Raw genomic sequence first — 19,331 nt, forward strand, 5'->3', positions numbered from 1 at the left:
AATAGTATTAAAAAGGAAATTTATAACAGCACCTATGTCAAAAAAGTAGGCATATTTTGGCCAGGGACGGTGGCTCACAACTGTAATTCCGGCACTTTGGGAGGCCATGGTGAGTGGATCATGAGGTCAGGAGTTCAAGACAAGCCTGACCAATATGGTGAAACCTTGTCTCTACTAAACATGCAAAAATTAGCCAGGCATGGTGGTGCACACATCTAGTCCCAGCTACTTGGGAGGCTGATGCAGGGGAATCGCTTGAATTCTGGATGCAAATGTAGCAGTGAGCCGAGGATATGCCACTGCATTCCAGCCTGGATGACAGAGCAAGACTCCATATCAAAAAATAGAGAAGAAATAAATGAAATTAGGACTAGGAAATATACAAAAGATTAAAATAAAAATTGGCTTCTTGAAAAAATAAATTGAGAAACCAACAGCTAGATTAAACAAGATTAAAAAAGACCCAAACAAATAAAATTTGAAATAAAAAAGAAGGCATTACAACTGATGCCATAGATATAAAAAGGATCATTAGAGACTAGCATGGACAACTATATGCCAAAAAGTTGGAAATATTAGAGGAAAAAAATGGATTTCTGAACACATACAAACTACCAAGATTGAACCAAAAAGAAATAGAAAATTTCAAGGGATGAACTCTGAGTAATGAGATTTATTCAATAATAAGTCTCCAATCAAAGAAAGCCCAACATCTGATGGCATCACAGCTCAATTTTTCCAAACACATAAAGAACAACTCATATCAAGTCTTCTGAAAGTCCTCCAGAAAATAAAAGCTGAGGAACTTCGTCCAGATGTATTCTATGAGGCCAGCATTAATACCAAAACTGAACCGAGACACAAGCATGTACACAAGAAAACTATACACAGATCTCCCTGATGAAAATAGATGCAAAAATTCCCAATAAAATTCTAGCAAACCATGTGCAGCAGTACATTAAAAAGGTCATTCATCATGATCAAGTAAAATTTGTCCCAGAGATGCACAAGGATTTAATATACAAAAATATACACTATGTATACATAATAAATTATGCTGGAAAAACTAAATATTGATATGGAGAACAATGGAAGTAAACCTTTGTCTCTCACCATATATAAAAGTCAGCTCACAACCTTTTAACCTTTTAAACTTATATGTAAGAACCCAAACTGTTAAACTACTAGAACAAAACATGAAGCAAATGCTTCAGAACATTGGTCTGGGCAAAGATTTATTGAGAAGACTACAAAAGCACAGTCAACAAAAGCAAAAATAGATGAATGAGATTAGGTCAAAGTAAGAAGCTCTGTACAGCAAAGGAAGCAATCAATAAAAAGGCAACCTAGAGAATGGGAGAAAAATATTTGCCAGCTATTCATCTCATATGGGTTTAACATCTAGAATACACAAGAAACTTAAAGCAAAAAAAAACCCCACAATAATTCAATTTAAAAATGGGCAAACGAGCTAAATATATAATCTACCAAAAAAGACCTACAAATGGCAAACAGGTAGGTGAAAAATGCCCAACATCGGTAATTAGGGAAGTGCATATCAAAATGGCAGTGAGATATCACCTCCCTCTAGTTAAAATGGCTATTATCAAAAAGACAAAAAATGGCATGCTGGCAAGGATTCAGAGAAAAGGGAACTCTTACATACTGTTGGTAGAAATGTAAATTAGTACAGCCATTATGGAAAACACTATGGTGCTTCCTTCCTTACAAAACAAAAATAGAATTGGCATGTGATCCAGCAATTCCACTACTGAGTATATACTTTAAAGGATAAGAAATCAAAATGTCAAAAACATGTATTCCTATGTTCATTAAAGCACTATTCACAATATTCAAGATATGGACTAAGCATACGTGTCCATCAACAGATGAACAGAAAGAAAATGTAGTATACATACACAGTGGAATAATATTCAGCCGGAAAGAAGAATGAAATCTTGTCATTCACAGCAACGTAGATGAACTTGGAGGACATTTGTGTAAGTGAAATAAGCCAGGCACAGGAAGATGAATACTGAATGATCATATGTAGAAACTAAAAAAATTAATTTCATAGAATTATAGAATCAAATAGTGGTTTTTAGGGGCTGGGAAAGGTAATGAGTAGGGATGGAGGTGATAGATGTTTGTTAACAGATACAAAATTACAGGGAGCTAGGAGAAATAAGTTCGGGTGTTCTATAACACTGTAGGATGAGTATAGTTAATAATAATTTATTATTGAATTTCAAACAGAAGAGTTAATTTTGAATGTTCCCAACACAAAGTATAAATGTTTGAGGGGATATAAATGCTAATTACCCTGATTTGATCATTACACTTGGATATCACACTTTACCCTTTAAATATGTACAATTGCTGTGTGTCAGCTGAAAATAGTAAAAGCAGGAAAATATTTTTAAAAAATGACTCCTGGTTCTTTTTTATAATTTCTCTATATTTGTTGATATTTTCTATTTATTTATACATTGTTCTCCTGGGTTCCTTTAGCTCCTTGAGCATATTTAAGATGGTTGAGTTAAATTTCGTGTAGTAAATCCGATGTTTATATTTCCTCAAAGACAGTTTTTTATAAATTTCTTCTGTAAATGAACTACACTTTCTTATTTCTTTCAATGCTTCATAATTTTCCATGGAAAACTGAACATTTTCAATATTAAAATGTGCTAATTGGAAATCAGAATCTTTCCACTCTTCAAGATTTTTTTTTTGTTTTTTGCTTTATATTGTTTGTTTTTGAAGCAATTTTCTGAATTGATGTTGTAAAGTTTGTATTCCTAGTCATGTGTGGCCTCTGAAATTTATGTTCCTTTATTTTTTGTTCAGCTGGTGTTTTGACAGATTTCCTTGAATGCCAGGAATAGAGATTGCAACTGAGGGAGAAAATAAATAAAACTCCCTCCTACTCTTTGCAGACTGGCTCTGTACTGTGGCACTTCTTTAATTCTTAGTCCAATCATTCAGAATTCCACCTTCCTCTCCACTGTCTGCTTGCTTTAAGCCTAGAGATCAGCCAGAGGTAAAAACTTGTAGTTGTTACTGTTGTTGTTTTCTGAGTATGCACCTGGCTCGGGTATACGTGCAGCTTTCTAAATTCCCTAGGTTATACAGTCACTTCTGAATGTTCTAATTTCCAAAGAAACTCTCTCCTCAGTTTTTAATCCCAGCTGTTAGGATTAAACTCTTTTGTATGTTTAACTGTAATCTTTTGCTCCAGGTGTCTATGGGTTGCTTGTTAGTCTTACCATGCTTTTGAAAAATATCCTTTATGGAGAAAGATCCAATATGGCCCTTTTAGGAGCAGCTCAGGATTGCAGCTCCCAGTGAAAGCACAGAGGGTGAGTGAATGCCGTATTTCCAGATGGTTCTTTATTGCCCACAGACCAGGAGATTCCTAGGCGGAGGAGCCCTACGGGTCGCCAGCGCAGCTGTTTTGCCGGCGCCATCGTGCAGTGGCTCTCCATACAAAATACACTGGTCTGGTTGCCCTTTTAAGCAGGCCAGGAGATTCCCAGGCACTGCCTTTGTTTCAGCCAGCGCAGTGGGTTGCCACATGGGAAAAGACACAGATCCCAGTGCCCTTTAAGCAGGTGACTGGAACACCTAAAAGAGAGTCAACCGTTCAACTTAAAAAAAAAAAAGGCTGAGGCAGAGAGCCAGGTGATCAGGCTCGGCAGGTCCCACCCCCTCAAAAACAAAAAAATCCAGCAATTGGAAACACTCTGGGTTGAGAGTTTGATGGCAAGCACAGCTGAACCCAGGATGGTGCAGTTCAGAAGTGCGTCTGCCGTTACCGAGGCACTCCACCCCTATGGAGGTAGTCCACCATTGCTGAGGCAGTTTGCCATTGCTGAGGCAACCTGCCATAACAGAGAGAGTCCACCATTACACAGGTGGGCCACCATTGCTGAGGCAGTTCTAACCAAACCCATATAAAAGGACTACAGGGAAGCTCAACAGCAGCAGGGCAGACCTCAGCAAAGCCTCTGCAGGCAGACAGTGACTAGGCTGCCTCCTTGCTGGGCAGTGCAGCCCTAGGGGAAAAAAAAGGTAGCAGAACCACGAACACTCATAAATAAAGCCCTAACTTTCTGGGACAGAGCACCTGGGGAAAAAAAGGCGGTTTATGAGTTCTGCTGCAGCAGACTTAAATGTACCTGCCTAGCAGCTCTGAAAGAACAATGGAGCTAAAAACTCAACACTTGAGCTCCTATAAAGAACAGACTGTCTCATCAAGCAGCTCCCTGACCCCCATATATCCAAAGAGTCACCTCATAAAAGACTGATCAGACTGAAATTTAGTGGGCATCATTCTGGGACAAAGACAGCAGAAGAAGAAACTGGTAGCAACTGTCCTGCAGCTGCTGCAGGTGACCCCCAGGAAAGCATGACCTAGAGTGGACCTCAGAAGTCCTACAGCACAGGGGCCAGACTGTTAGAAGGGAAACTAAGAAACAGAAATAACTTCATCATCAACAACCTGGACATCCACTCAGAGACCCAATCTGAAAATCAGCAACTACACAGACGACAGGTAGATAAATAGACAAAGATGGGAAGAAACTAGTGCAAAAAAAAGGAAACACCTGAAAGCAGAACACCTCTCCTCCTACAAGAGATCACAACTCCTCATCAGCAAGAGAACAAAGCTGGATGAAGAATGAGTGTGATGAAATGACAGAATCAGAATTAAGAAGGTGGGTAATGAGAAACTTCTGTGAGCTAAAACAACATGTTCTAACTCAATACAAAGAAACTAAGAACCTTGAAAAGGGATTTGAGGAAATGATAACAAGAATGGACAACTTAGAGAGAAATATGAGTGAATTGATGAAGCTGAAAAACACAACACTAGAGCCTCGCGAAGCATGCACAAATTTCAACAGCCAAATTGACCAAGCAGAAGAAAGGATATCAGAGGTCGAAGATCAACTCAATGAAATGAAATGAGAAGGCAAGATTAGAGAAAAAAGCATAAAAAGGAATGAACAAAGTGTCCAAAAAATGTGGGACTATGTGAAGAGATCTAATCTACGTTTGATAGGTGTACCTGAATGTGAGGAAGAGAATGAATCCAAACTGGAAAATATTTTTCAGGATATTATCCAGGAAAACTTCCCCAACCTAGCAAGGCAGGCCAATATTCAAGTCCAGGAAATACAGAGACCACAAAGATATTCCTCAAGAAGAGCAACCACAAGGCAAATAATCGTCAGATTCACCAGGGTTGAAATGAAGGAGAAAATGCTACAGGCAGGGAGAGAGAAAGGTTGGGTCACCCACAAAGGGAAGCCCATCAGACTCACGGCAGATCTCTCAGCAGAAACCCTACAAGCCAGAAGAGAGTGGGGGCCAATATTCAACATCCTTAAAGAAAAGAACTTTCAACCCAGAATTTCATATCCAGGCAAAATAAGCTTTATCAGTGAAGGAAAAATAAAGTCCTTTGTGAACAAGCAAGCACTCAGAGATTTTGTCACTACCAGGCCTGCTTTACAAGAGCTCCTGAAAGAGGCACTACACATAGAAAGGAACAATCAATACCAGCCACTCCAAAAACATACCAAATGGTAAAGAGCATCAACACAATGAAGAATCTGCATCAACTAATGGGCAAAACAGCCAGCTAGCATCAAATTGGCAGGATCAAATTTACACATAACAATATTAACCCTAAAAGTAAATGGGCTAAATGCACCAATCAAAATACACAGACTGGCAAATTGGATAAAAAGCCAAAACCCATCAGTGTGCTGTATCCAGGATACATCTCACATGCAAGGATACACAAAGGCTCAAAATAAAGGGATGGAGGAAGATTTATCAAGCAAATGGAGAGCAAAAAAAGCAGGAGTTGCAATTCTCATCTCTGATAAAATAGACTTTAAAGCAACAAAGATCAAAAGAGACAAAGAAGGACATTATATAATGGTAAAAGGATCGATACAACAAGAAGAGCTAACAATCTTAAATATATACAGAGCCAATACAGGAGCACCCACATACATAAGGCAAGTTGTTAATGACTTACAAAGAGACTTAGACTCCCACACAATAATAGTGGGAGACATTAACACTCCACTGTTTGTATTAGACAGATCAACCAGACACAAAATGAACAAAGATACCCAGGACCTGAACTCAGACCTGGAAGAAGCAAACCTGATAGACATTTACAGAACTCTCCACCCCAAATCCACAGAATATACATTCTTCTGAGCACCACATCACACCTACTCTAAAATTGAACACATAATTGGAAGTAAATCACTCCTCAGAAAATGCAAAAGAATGGAAATTATAACAAACAGTCTCTCAGACCATAGTGCAATCAAGTTAGAACTCAGAATTCAGAAACTAAATCAGAATGGCACAGCTTCATGGAAACTGAACAACTGCCTCTTGAATGTTAACTGGATAAACAATGAAAGGCAGGCAGAAATAAAAAAGTTCTTTGATCCAACGAGAATGAAGACACAACATACCAGAATCTCTGGGACACATTTAAAGCAGTCTCTAGAGGAAAATATATAGCAATAAGTGCCCACATGAGAAGAGTGGAGAGATCCAAAATTGACATCCTATCATCAAAATTGAAAGAGCTAGAGGAACAAGATCAAGAAAGCTCAAAGCCTAGCAGAAGAAAAGAAATAACTAATATCAGAGCAGAACTGAAGGAGATAGAGACACAAAAAATCCTTCCAACTATCAATAAATCCAGGAGCTGGTTTTTTGAAAAGATCAACAAAATAGACCACTAGCTGGATTAATTAAAAAGAAAAGAGAGAATAATCAAATAGATGCAATAAAAACAATATAGGGAAATCACCACAGATCCCACAGAAATTCAAACCATCATAAGAGAATATTGCAAACAACTCTGTGCACATAAACTAGTAAACCTGGAAGAAATGGATAAATCCTTGACAATTGCATCCTCTCAAGGCTAAATCAGGAAGAAGTCGAAACCATGAATAGACCAATAACAAGATCTGAAGTTGAGGCAGCAATTAAGAGCCTACCACACACACAAAAAAGCCTGTGTGCAGATGGGTTCATAGCCGAATTATACCAGACACATAAAGAGGAACTGTAACCATACCTTCTGAAACTATTCCAAATAGTCCAAAAAGAAGGAATCTTTCCCAAATCATTTTATGAGACCAACATCATTCTGATAACAAAACCAGGCAGAGACTCAACAAGAAAAGAAAACTTCAGGCCAATATCCATGATGAACATAGATGCAAAAATCTTCAATAAAATACTGACAAGCCGATTGCAACAGCACATCAAAAAGCTTATCCTCCATGATCAAGTAGGATTCATCCCGGGGATGCAAGGCTGGTTCAACATATGCAAGTCTATAAACGTAATTCATCACATAAACAGAACCAAACACAAAAACCACGTGATTATCTCAATTGATGCAGAGAAGGCCTTTGACAAAATTCAACAGCCCTTTTTGCTAAAAACTCTCAATAAACTCGCTATTGACGGAAGGTATCTCAAAATAATAAAAACTATTTATGACAAACCAACAGCCAATATCATATTGAATGGGCAAAAACTGGAAGCATTCCCTTTGAAATCTGGCACTAGAGAAGGATGCCCTCTCTCACCACTCCTATTCAATATAGTACTGGAAGTTCTAGCCAGAGCAATCAGGCAAGAGAAAAAAATAAAGGGTATTCAAATAGGAAAGGAGGAAGCCAAATTGTCTCTATTTGCAGATGACATGATATCTAGAAGACCCCATCGTCTCAGCCCAAAATCTCCTGAAACTGATAAGCAACTTCAGCAAAGTCTCAGGATACAAAATCAATGTGCAAAATTCACAGGCATTCCTATACACCAATAACAGACTTAAAGAGAGCCAAATCAAGAAGAAATTGCCATTCACTATTGCTACAAAGAGAATAAAATACCTAGAAATACAACTAACAAGGAATGTAAAGGACCTCTTCAAAGAGAACTACAAACCACTGCTCAATGAAATAAGAAGACACAAACAGATGGAGAAACATTCCATGTTCATGGTTAGGAAGAATCAATATCGTGAAAATGGATATACTGCCCAAAGTAATTTACAGATTCAATGCTATCCCCTTCAAGCTACCAATGACCTTCTTCACAGAACTGGATAAAACCACCTTAAACTTCATATGAAACCAAAAGAGACCCTGCATAGCCATGTCGATTTTAAGTAAAAAGAACACAGCGGGAAGCATTACACTACCTGACTTCAAATTATACTACAAGGCTGCAGTAATCAAAAGAGCATGGTACTGGTACCAAAACAGAGATATAGACCAATGGAACAGAACAAAAGCCTCAGAGGCAACACAACATATCTACAACCATACAATCTTTGATAAACCTGACAAAAACAAGCAACTGGGAAAGGATTCCCTGTTTAATAAATGGTGTTGGGAAAACAGGCTAGCCATGTGCAGAAGGCAGAAACTGGACCCCTTCCTGACACCTTACACTAAAATTAACTCCAGATGGATTAAAGACTTAAACATAAGACCTAACAGCATAAAATCCCTAGAGGAAAATCTAGGCAAAACCATTCAGGACATAGGAGTAGGCAAGGACTTCATGACCAAAACACCAAAAGCATTGGCAACAAAAGCCAAAATAGACTAATGGGACCTAATCAACCTCCACAGCTTCTGCACGGCAAAAGAAACAGTCATTAGAGTGAATTGGTAACCAACAGAATGGGGAAATATTTTTGCAGTTTACCCATCTGACAAAGGGCTGATATGCAGAATTTACAAAGAACTAAAACAGATTTACAAGAAAAAAAGCACATTCAAAAGTGGGTAAAGGATATGAACAGACACTTTACAAAAGAAGACATACATTAGGCCAACAAACATACAAAAAAGTGGTCATCATCACTGGTCATTAGAGAAATGCAAATCAAAACTACATTGAGATACCATCTCATGCCAGTTAGAATGGCGATCATTAAAAATCTGGAGACAACAGATGCTGGAGAGGATGTGGAGAAATAGGAATACTTTTACACTGCTGGTGGGAGTGTAAATTAGTTCAACAATTGGGGAAGACAGTGTGGCGATTCCTCAAGGACCTAGAAATAGAAATTCCATTTGACCCAGCAATCCCATTACTGGGTATATATCCAAAGGACTATAAATCATTTTACTATAAGGACACATGCACACGAATGTTCATTGCAGCACTGTTTACAATAGCAAAGACCTGGAACCAACCCAAATGCCCATCGATGGTAGACTGGACAGGGAAAATATGGCACATATACACCATGGAATATTATGCAGCAATCAAACATGATGAGTTCATGTCCTTTGTAGGGACATGGATGAACCTGGAGAACATCATTCTCAGCAAACTGACACAAGAACAGAAAATGAAATACCGCATGTTCTCACTCATAGGCGGGTGTTGAGCAATGAGCACACCTGGACACAGGGAGGGGAACACTACACACTGGGGTCTGTTGCAGGGAATAGGGGAGAGACAGCGAGGGGTGGGGAGTTGGGGAGAGATAGCATGGCGAGAAATGCCAGATATAGGTGAAGGGGAGGAAGGCAGAAAATTACACTGCCATGTGTGTACCTATGCAACTATCTTGCATGTTCTTCACATGTACCCCAAAACCTATGATGCAATAAAAAATAAAATAAAATAAAAAAAGAAGTGTTACTCTTATAAGTTCAATGAAGAAGAAAAGAGAAAAAAAGAAAAGAAAAATACCCTCTACTCTTCAATCCTGTGTGGATTCTAGGTTAGGCCAAACAAAACCAAATTTCTTGAATTAGTCTTCCTGGTAGTCCCAGATAGGTTAGACCAAACACAATTCTTTCTGAATAAGGTCTATGCTGTTTTCTCTAGAATTGGGGACCAGGGTTCCACACTGGGAGTATAGGCTGCTCTCTTCAAGACTGCTACTACACTGGTGAAGGGGTGGGAAATGGCATCTAAAGCCACCACAGAGTTTTCCTGTCATTTTAAAATTGCTTCTTTCTCCATTTCACATTTGATTATTTACTCTAAACCTTTTACTGTTTTCTGGCTTTCTGGCAAAGTTGATTCTTACAATTTGGGCTGGTTTTCATTGTTTCTGTAAGGGGATGGTCTCTTGTAGCTACTTACGTCACTCTTTCCGCATCACTCTTGATAAACTTTAAACTTCCTGTTTTTTTAACTGCTCTGCTCACAGCCTACAAAAAGCCATCTATTTTAGCCATACCTGACAAATGTCAATTGCTCTTATATTCTGCTGCCAACTATAGTTGGCTTTAGTTCACAAGTACTCCAACTGAATGGCTGGACTTAGGACAATTAGACATCAAATTTCACGTATAATTGGTAAGACTAAAGGGTAATGCCTTCTTAAGGTTTTTGTTTGAAATTTTTAATTGTGGTAAGTTACACATAACATAAAATTTAGCATCTTATTTTTCAGTTAACTTACAGTTCAGTAGAGTTAAGCACATTCATGTTGTTGTGCATCCAATCTCTATAACTGTTTTTCTCTAGCAAATAAAAACATAAAATTTACCATTTAAATTATTTTTAAGAGTAGTTCAGTAACATTAAGTCCATTTTTATTGTTGTCTCTATAACTGTTTTTATCTAGCAAATAAAAACATAAAATTTACCATTTAAATTATTTTTAAGAGTAGTTCAGTAACATTAAGTCCATTTTTATTGTTGTGTAATCACCACCACCATTCATCTTCAGAAACTTTTCATTTTCCCCAACTAAAACTTTCATGACCATTAAACAATAATTCCCCATTCACCCCACCCCAGCCCCTGGAAACCACCATTCTGGCTCTATGAGTTTGTCTACTCTAGGAATCTCATATATGTGAAGGTATACAGTATTTGCCATAGACCTTGAGCAAAAGGACATAACTGGAGGAATCAAATTACCTGAGTTCAAATTAAACTACAGTGCTATAATAATCAAAACAGCATGATACTTGCATAAAAATAGACACATAAAACACTGGAATGGAACAGAGAAATGAGAAACAAATCCATATACCTACAGTGAACTAATTTTCAATAAAGATGCCAAAAACATGTAGCGAGGAAAAGACAGTGGTGCTGGCAAAACAGGGTATTCATATGCAGAAGAACTTGACCCCATCTCTCACCATATACAAAATCAAATAAAAATGGATTAAAAATTTAAATCTAAGGTTTCAAACTATGAACCTCCTTCAAGAAAGCACTGAGGAAACTCTCCAGGACATCGGTCTGGGCAAAAGTTTCTCAAATAATAGTCCACAAATATGGGCACAGATGGACAAATGGAATCACATCAAGTTAAGATGCTTCTGCTCAGCAAAGGAAACAATCAACAAAGCAAAGATATAACCCATAGAATGAGAAAAATGATTTGCAAATTACCCATCTGACATGGGATCAATGACTGCAATATATGAGGTACTTACATAACTTTATAGAAAGAAACCTAATAGTTTGATTTAAAACTGAGTAAAAATTCTGAATAGACATTCCTCAAAAGGAGACATAAGAATGGCAAAGTCATATGAAAACATGCTCAACATCATTGAGCATCAGAATTCAAATCAAAACTACAATGATTTATCATCTCACCCTAGTTAGAATGGCTTTTATCCTAATGACAGGCAATAACAAATGTTGGTGAGGTTGTGGAGAAAATGAAACCATTGTACATTGTTAGTGGGAATGTAAATTAGTACAGCCACTTGGATAACAGTTTGGAAGTTCCTCAAAAAACTAAAAATAGAGCTATCATATAATGTAGTAACCCTGCTACTAGGTATACACCCCAAGGAAAGGAAATCGAAGTATCAAAGAGTGATGTGTACTCTCATATTTATTGCAGCACTATTCACAATAGCCAGGATTTGAAAACAACCTAAGTATTAATCAACAAAAGAATGAAAAGGAAAATGTGATACATATATATATCATGGAGTACTATTCATCCATATAAAGGAATGAAACCCTGTCATTAGCAACAATACAGGTGTAACTGGAGGTCATTATGTTAAGTGGAATGAGCCAGGCAAAGAAAGACAAACTTCTCATGCTCTCACTTATTTATGAAAGCTAAAAATTAGCAGTTGAACCCATGGAGATCAAGAGTAGAAGGTTAGTTACTACAGGCTATGAAGGGTAGTAGGGGATCTGGGGAGAAGTGGGAAATAATGGGTGCCAAAAAAAAAAAAGACTTAGAAAGAATAAGTAAGATGTAGTATTTGGTAGCACAACAGGATGGATATAGTCAATTTAATTGTACGTTTTGAAATAACTAAGTCTATAATTGGATTGTTTCTAATTCAAAGGATAAATGCTTGAAGGAATGAAAACCCCATGTCCCGTGATGTGATTTTTATACATTGCATGCCTGTATAAAATCATCTCATGTTTCTCATATATATACACCTACTACGTACCCACAAAAATAAAAAATTGCAAGTGTTTAGCAAAGTACTGAAACCATAGCCAGAGCAATTAAGAGAGAAAAAGAAATAAAAGGCATCTAAATTCTAACAAGAAGTAAAATTTGCAGAAGATACAACCTTATATTTAGAAAAATCTACATATTCTTCAATTAAGTAATAAAAGTGTGAGAACTAATGAGAGAAGATAGCAGTTTCAGGATACAAATTAAACACATAAAATCATGTGTGTTTCTGTATACTAACAATGACCAATTCAAAAAGGAAATCAAGAAAACAATTCTATTTACAGTATCATCAAAAATAATAAAATATTTAAGAATAAATTCCACCAAAGATGTGAGGGACTTGTACACTGAAAATTAAAAATGTGACTGAAAGCAACTAAAGAAGACACAAATAAAACAAAAAAATTCCATATCCGTAGATTGGAAAATTTAGTAATATTATGATATCAATAATACCTAAAGTGCTCTACAGATTTGATATAATTCTTATCCAAATCTTAGTCTTTTTTTTTTTTTTCAGGAATGTAAAAACCTATCTTAAAACTCCATATGGAATTTCAAGGGACCTTGAATAGCCCAAATAATTTTGAAAAACAAAAGCAAAGTTAGAGGTCTCACACTTCCTGGTTTCAAAATTCATCTTAAATGTATGGTAATCAAAACAGTTTTGTAGTGGCATAAAGAGTGACATACAGAATAATGGAAAAGAAAAACCCCAGAAATATACCCTCATGTATATGGCAAATGATTTCTGAAATGAGTGCCAAGACCATTTAGAGAGCAAAAGGCAATCTTTTCAACAAATGATGATGGAAAAACTAAATGCAAAAGAATGAATTTAAACTTCTACCTTATGCCATTTATAAAATTGCCTCAAAATTAATCAAAGACTACAGATTCAGTACAAACTTTCAGTAGAGATGCCAAAACATGTATGAGGAAAAGACAATCTTTTCAACAAATGGTGCTGGCAAAACAGGCTATTCTTATGCAAAAGAATGGAACTTGTCCCCATATACAAAATCAAATCAAAATGGATTAAAAGCATATCTAAGCCTTCAAACTATAAGATTCCTTCAAGAAAGCACTGGAGAAACTCCAAAACATTGGTCTGGGCAAAAGCGAAAACTAAAAACGTCTTAGAAGGAAATGGATAAATCTTCATAACATTGGATTTGGCAATAAATTCTGGATATAACAGCAAAAACACAGGCAACCAAAGAAAAAAATAGATAAATTGGACCTAATCAAACTTAAAAATAATCTGTGCATTAAGACACAACCAGAGTAAGAAAGCAACATGGAATGGGAGAAAATATTGCAAATCATATACTGGCAAGGGTTGGTGGAGCCTGCCTAAGACTACTGAGTTCCCCAGGAGAGGTGTGGCTTTCAACACCGCAACTGCCAGCTGCCTAAGATGACTGAGCTCCCGGGGGTAGGGGCAGCAGCCATCATTGCAGCTCCAGTCTGCCATTTTTCCTCTGCTGGAGCCTGGAAGACTACACGGCTTGGACTGGGAGGAATCCCTAGTCTATGTGGCCATAGACTGAACTCTCAGCTTTCCTACATATGAGGTTTGGGGACTTGTACTGGCTTCCTGGGTCCTCAGCTTGTTGACAGCTTATTGTGAGACTTCACCTTGTCATCATGTGAGTCAGTTCTAATAAATTCCCCTTCATACATACATGTAGTCTATTATTCTTTCTCTCTAGAAAACCTTCACTAATACACGGTCCCTTTACGTTTTGGGCTAAGAATATCCAGAGTACCACCTTTACTGAATTACCTTAGCATGTAAAAGTCTACTATAACATTTATTATTCTGGGTCTTTTGTGGTTTCATATCAATTTTAGGATTTTTTTTTTAAAATGTAAAGAATATCATTGGTATTTTGAGAGGGATTGTATTGAATCTGTAGATTGCTTTGGATAGGATGAATATTTTAACAATATTGATTTTTCCAATCTTCCATTCTCAAAATGCAGTCTCTTTCCATTTTTGTGTGTCCTCTTCAATTTCTTTTATCAGTGTCTTAAAGTTTTTATTGAGAGATCTTTCACTTCATGGTGAAGTTTTTCAATGTTTAACTTGGTGAAGTTTTTAGCTTCATTTTTGGCTTCATTTTTGGCTTCATTTATGGCTGTTGTAAATGGGATTACATTTTTTATTTCTTTTCAAATTGTTCTATCTTGGCATATAGAAATGCTACTGATTTTTGTATGTTGATTTTAAATCCCACAACTTTGCTGAATTTATTTATCAATTCTAACAGATTTTTAGTGGAGTCTTTAGGTTTTTCCAAATATAAGATCATACCATCTGCAAATAGTCTAATTTGACTTTTTCCATTCCAATTTGAATGCCCTTAATTTCTTTTTCTTGTCAGATTGCTCTATCTAGGACTTCCAGTAATATGTTGAATAATACTGGTGACAGTGAACATCCTTGTCTTCTTCCAGATATTAAAGGAAAGGCTTTCAGTTTTTCCCCATTCATTATGGTATTAGCTGTAGGTCTGTACTATATGGTTTTTATTCTGGTGAATTATGTTCCTTCCATACCCAGTTTTTTTTTGTGTGGTCTTTATCATGAAGAGATATTGAATTATATCAAATGCTTATTGCAGCATCAATAGAAATAATAATATAGTTTTGTACTTCATTCTGTTGATATGCTGTATCATATGGATTGATTAGAATATGTTGAACCATTCCTGCATCCTTGGGGTAAATCCCACTTGGTCATGATAAATGATCTTTTAAATGTGTTTTTGGATTTGGTGTGCTGGTATTTTGTTGAGGATTTTTTCATCAATATTCATCAGGGATATTGGCATGTAGTTTTCCTTTTTTTGATATGATATTTTCTGGTTTTGGTTTCAGGGTAATACTGGCCTCCTAGAATGGGCCTGCACGTATTCCCTCCTTCTCTATTTTTTGGACTAGTTTGACTAGGATTAGTATTAGTTCTTTAAAAGTTTGGTAGAATTCAGCAGTGACATCATCAGGTTCCAGCTTTTTCTTTACTGGTAGATTTATTATGGCTTCGATCTCATTACTTGTTATTGGTCTATTCAGGTTTTAGATTTCTTCATGGCTCAACTTTGCAGATTATAAGTGTCTGGGAATTTATCCATTTACTTAAGATTTTCCAATTTATTGGCATACAGTTGTTCATAGTAGCTGCTAGTAATCCTTTGAATTTCTACAGAATCACTTGTAATATCTATCTTTCCATTTCTGATTTTATTTATTTGGGTCTTCTTTTGTTTGTTCTTTGTTTGGATACAAATTTGTCAATTATGTTATTTTCAAAAAAACCAACACTGTGTTTTATTTATCTTTTGTATTATTTTCTTCATTTTAATTTCACCTATTTCTGTTCTGATCTCGATTATGTATTTTCTTCTACTAATTTTGGGTTTTGTTTGCTCTTGCTTTTCTAGTTCTCTGAGATACAGAGTTAGGTTATTTATTTGTGGTGTGTGTGTGTGTGTGTGTGTGTGTGTGTGTGTGATATAGGTACTAATAGCTAAATATTTCCCTCTTAGTATTACTTTTGCTTAATCTCATAGGTTTTGGCATGCTGTGTTTTCATTATTATTTATTTCAAACATTTTTCAGTTTCCTTCTTTTTTCTTTGACCTTCTTTGATCATTCAGGAGTATATCGATTACTTTCCATGTGTATGTATAGTTTCCAAACATTTTGTTATTAATTTTCAGTTATATTCTATTGTGGTCAGAGAAGATGCATAATATTATTTCAATTATTCTGAATGTTTTAAGCCTTGTTTTGTGACCTGACATGTGGTCTCTCCTTGAGAATGATCCATCTGCTAAAAATAATGTATATTCTGCAGCTGTTAGATTAAATGTCCTGTAAATACCTTTTAGATCCCTTTGGTCTACAGTACAGTTTAAGTCCAATGTTTCTTTGTTGATTTCTTTGTTCAGAAAAATGTGTTGAATGCTAAAAGTGGGATGTTGACATCTCCAGCTATTACTGTATTGAGGGCTATCTCTCTTTTTATCTACAGTATTAATAATATTTGCTTTATATGTCTGGATGCTCCAGTGTTTACTGTGTGTGTAGTTATAATTGTCATATCCTCTTGCTGAATTGACTGCTTTATCAAATTATATGATGACCTTATTTGTCTCTTCTTACAGTTTTTGTCTTGAAATCTGTTTTGTCTGATATAAGTATAGCTAGTTCTGCTCTTTTTTGGTTTCTATTGGCATGGAATATCTTTTTTCATCTCTTTAAGTCTAAGTGTGGATTTATAGATGAAGCAGATCTTTTAGGCAACAGGTCTTACTTTTTAATCGATTCAGCCATCCTCTGTCTTTTTATTGAGGAGTTTGTTCCATTTGCATTCAATGTTATTATTGTTAAATAAGAGCATACTCTTGCCATTTTGTTATTTGTTTTCTTACTGTTTTGTGATCTCTTTCTTCTTTCCTTTCTTTCTGTCTTTCTTTTAGTGAAGGTGATTTTGTCTGAAAGGTCATATATCTCTGTTTCTTCAGAATTGGTCTCTGGTGCCTTATTTAGTTTATTTGGTGAGGTCATTTTCCTGGCTGGTCTTGATGCTTGTAGATGTTCATCAGTGTCCAGGCATTGAAGAGTTATGTATTTATTGCAGTCTTCACAATCTGGACTTTGCAATCTTTGCTCTTCTTGGGAAGGCTTCCAAGGTATCAGAAAGGACTTGGACCCCAAGCCCAGTAATGATGTGGTTCTTAATACTATCTTAGTGGTCTTGTATAAGATCTGGAAAAATTCTCTGGATTATGAGGCAGATATTCTTGTTCTCCTTCCTTACATTCTCCCAGAAAAATGCCATTTTTCTCTCTCTCTGTGCTGAGCCATCTGGAACTTTGGGTGAGATGATGCAAGCACCCCTGTAGCCACCAACACTGGAACTGCCCTGGGTCAGATCTGAAGCCAGCACAGCACTAGGTCTCACCCAAGGCCCTCTGTAACCTCTACCTGGCTACCACCTTGCTTGCAGGCCCCAGGGCTCTGCAATCAGCAGGTGGAGAAGCCAGCCATTTGTGTCTGTCCCTTCATGGTGGCAAGCTCTCCTAGGCCCTGTGTGGGTCCAGAGATAACTGTCTTGGAGCCAGGGATTAGAATCAAAGTCCTTAGAAATCTACCTGATATTTTATTCTGTGGCAGCTAAGTTAGTACTCAAACGACAAGAAAAAGTCCTTCCCAGTCTTCCCTCCTTATTCCACAGGCAGAGGAGTCTTTCCCTGTGGCCACCACACTGGCTCGCACAAAGTTCTACAAGGCCACCTCCAAAGTGTACTTAAAGCCCAAGGATTCTTCAGTCAGCTTATGGTGAATGCTACCAGACCTGAGACTCACGCTTCAGGGCAGTGGACTCCCTTCTGGCCCAGAGCAGGCACTGAAATGCTGTCCAAGAGCCTACTCCTGGAATCAGGGACCCCAAGAGTACACTTGGTGCTCTTTTCCACTGTGGTCAAGCTGGTATCTGATGCCAGCACATCTCAGTCTCACCCAAGGCCAATGGCATATTATCTAATTATCACTGTTGATTATTCAGGGCCCAAGGTCTCTTCAGTCAGCAGGTGATGAATCGTGTCAGGACTGGGTACTTCCCTTCAAGGCAGTGGGTTCTCTTCTTACCCAGGATGTGTCTATAAATGTTGTCCAGGGCCTATGGCCTGGGATTGGGGCCTCACAACTCTGCCTGGTGCTCTGTCCTACTATAGCTGAGCTCATGTCCAATATGCAAGACAAAGTCCTCTTTTCTCTTTTCAAGCAGAAGGAATGAGTCACTTTTGTTACTGAAAGCTACAGTGCCTGGGATTGAGGGAGAGATGCTGGAAACACTCCCCTAGCCACCCTGTCTGTTGTCACACTAGGTCATGTACTGCTCTAGTCCACTGGCTCTAAATCGAGGATGATGGGGACTTGCCTAAGAATTGCAGTCTTTGTTTCCTACACTGCCTTTCAAGTTCACTTAGTACTCCGGAGCACATTAGCCTGCTGTGGCAAGGCTTGCCGAAAATCAGTTCCCAGTCACTGAGATGGACTCTTCCCCTCAAGCAATGGCCTTTCCAAATGCTCCCTTTGTGGGTGGCCACTGGCTGAGTTCAGCATGATTCTACTTTCTGCTGTGACCGGGTAGGACTCCGTTCAATGCAAAGTCCCCCAGTTACTGTAGTGCTCTCTTTTCCCTAATTGCACAAATTCTGTTTCCATGCCATACAGCCAGACTAATGAGGGGATGGTGTCTGTGATCCAAGACTGTCTTTCCTAACCACTCCAGTGCATCTTTCAACAATACGAAGTTAAAACTAGGTACTGTGATTGTTCCTGATTTTTGGTTCTTGTGAAGGTGCTTTTGGTTTGTGTATGAAGATGGTTTTTAGAATTTGGTGTTCCTGTAGGGTGTGGGGATGATTAGTGCAATATTCTATTCTACCATCTTGCTCTGCCCCTTACGTGCCTTTTTAAAAATTCTTATAGCCTGTTCAACTAGACCTGGTTGATCTGATGATTTACTGATACTTTAAAAACCAACCAAAAACATAATGTCTTAAAGCAGCAGTAATTTTATCATGTTTTTCATAATTCTTTAGGCTGACTGGGATCAGCTGTGTATTTCTGCTCCAAGTGATATCAGTTGGGACTGCATTAACCTGGGGCTTGACTGAGCTGGAGCATGCAGGATGTCTCACTCAAATGGCTTGAAGTTGGTGCCAGCTCTTGGCTAGGAATTCAACTGGAACTATTAATTTGAAGTTTGTTTTTCTTCCATGTGGTCATTCCATGTGGCTTAGGCTTCTTATAGCAAGGCTGC

The sequence above is a fragment of the Callithrix jacchus genome, chromosome 5 (genome assembly GCF_049354715.1).
Source record: "Callithrix jacchus isolate 240 chromosome 5, calJac240_pri, whole genome shotgun sequence".
Taxonomy (NCBI): domain Eukaryota; kingdom Metazoa; phylum Chordata; class Mammalia; order Primates; family Cebidae; genus Callithrix; species Callithrix jacchus.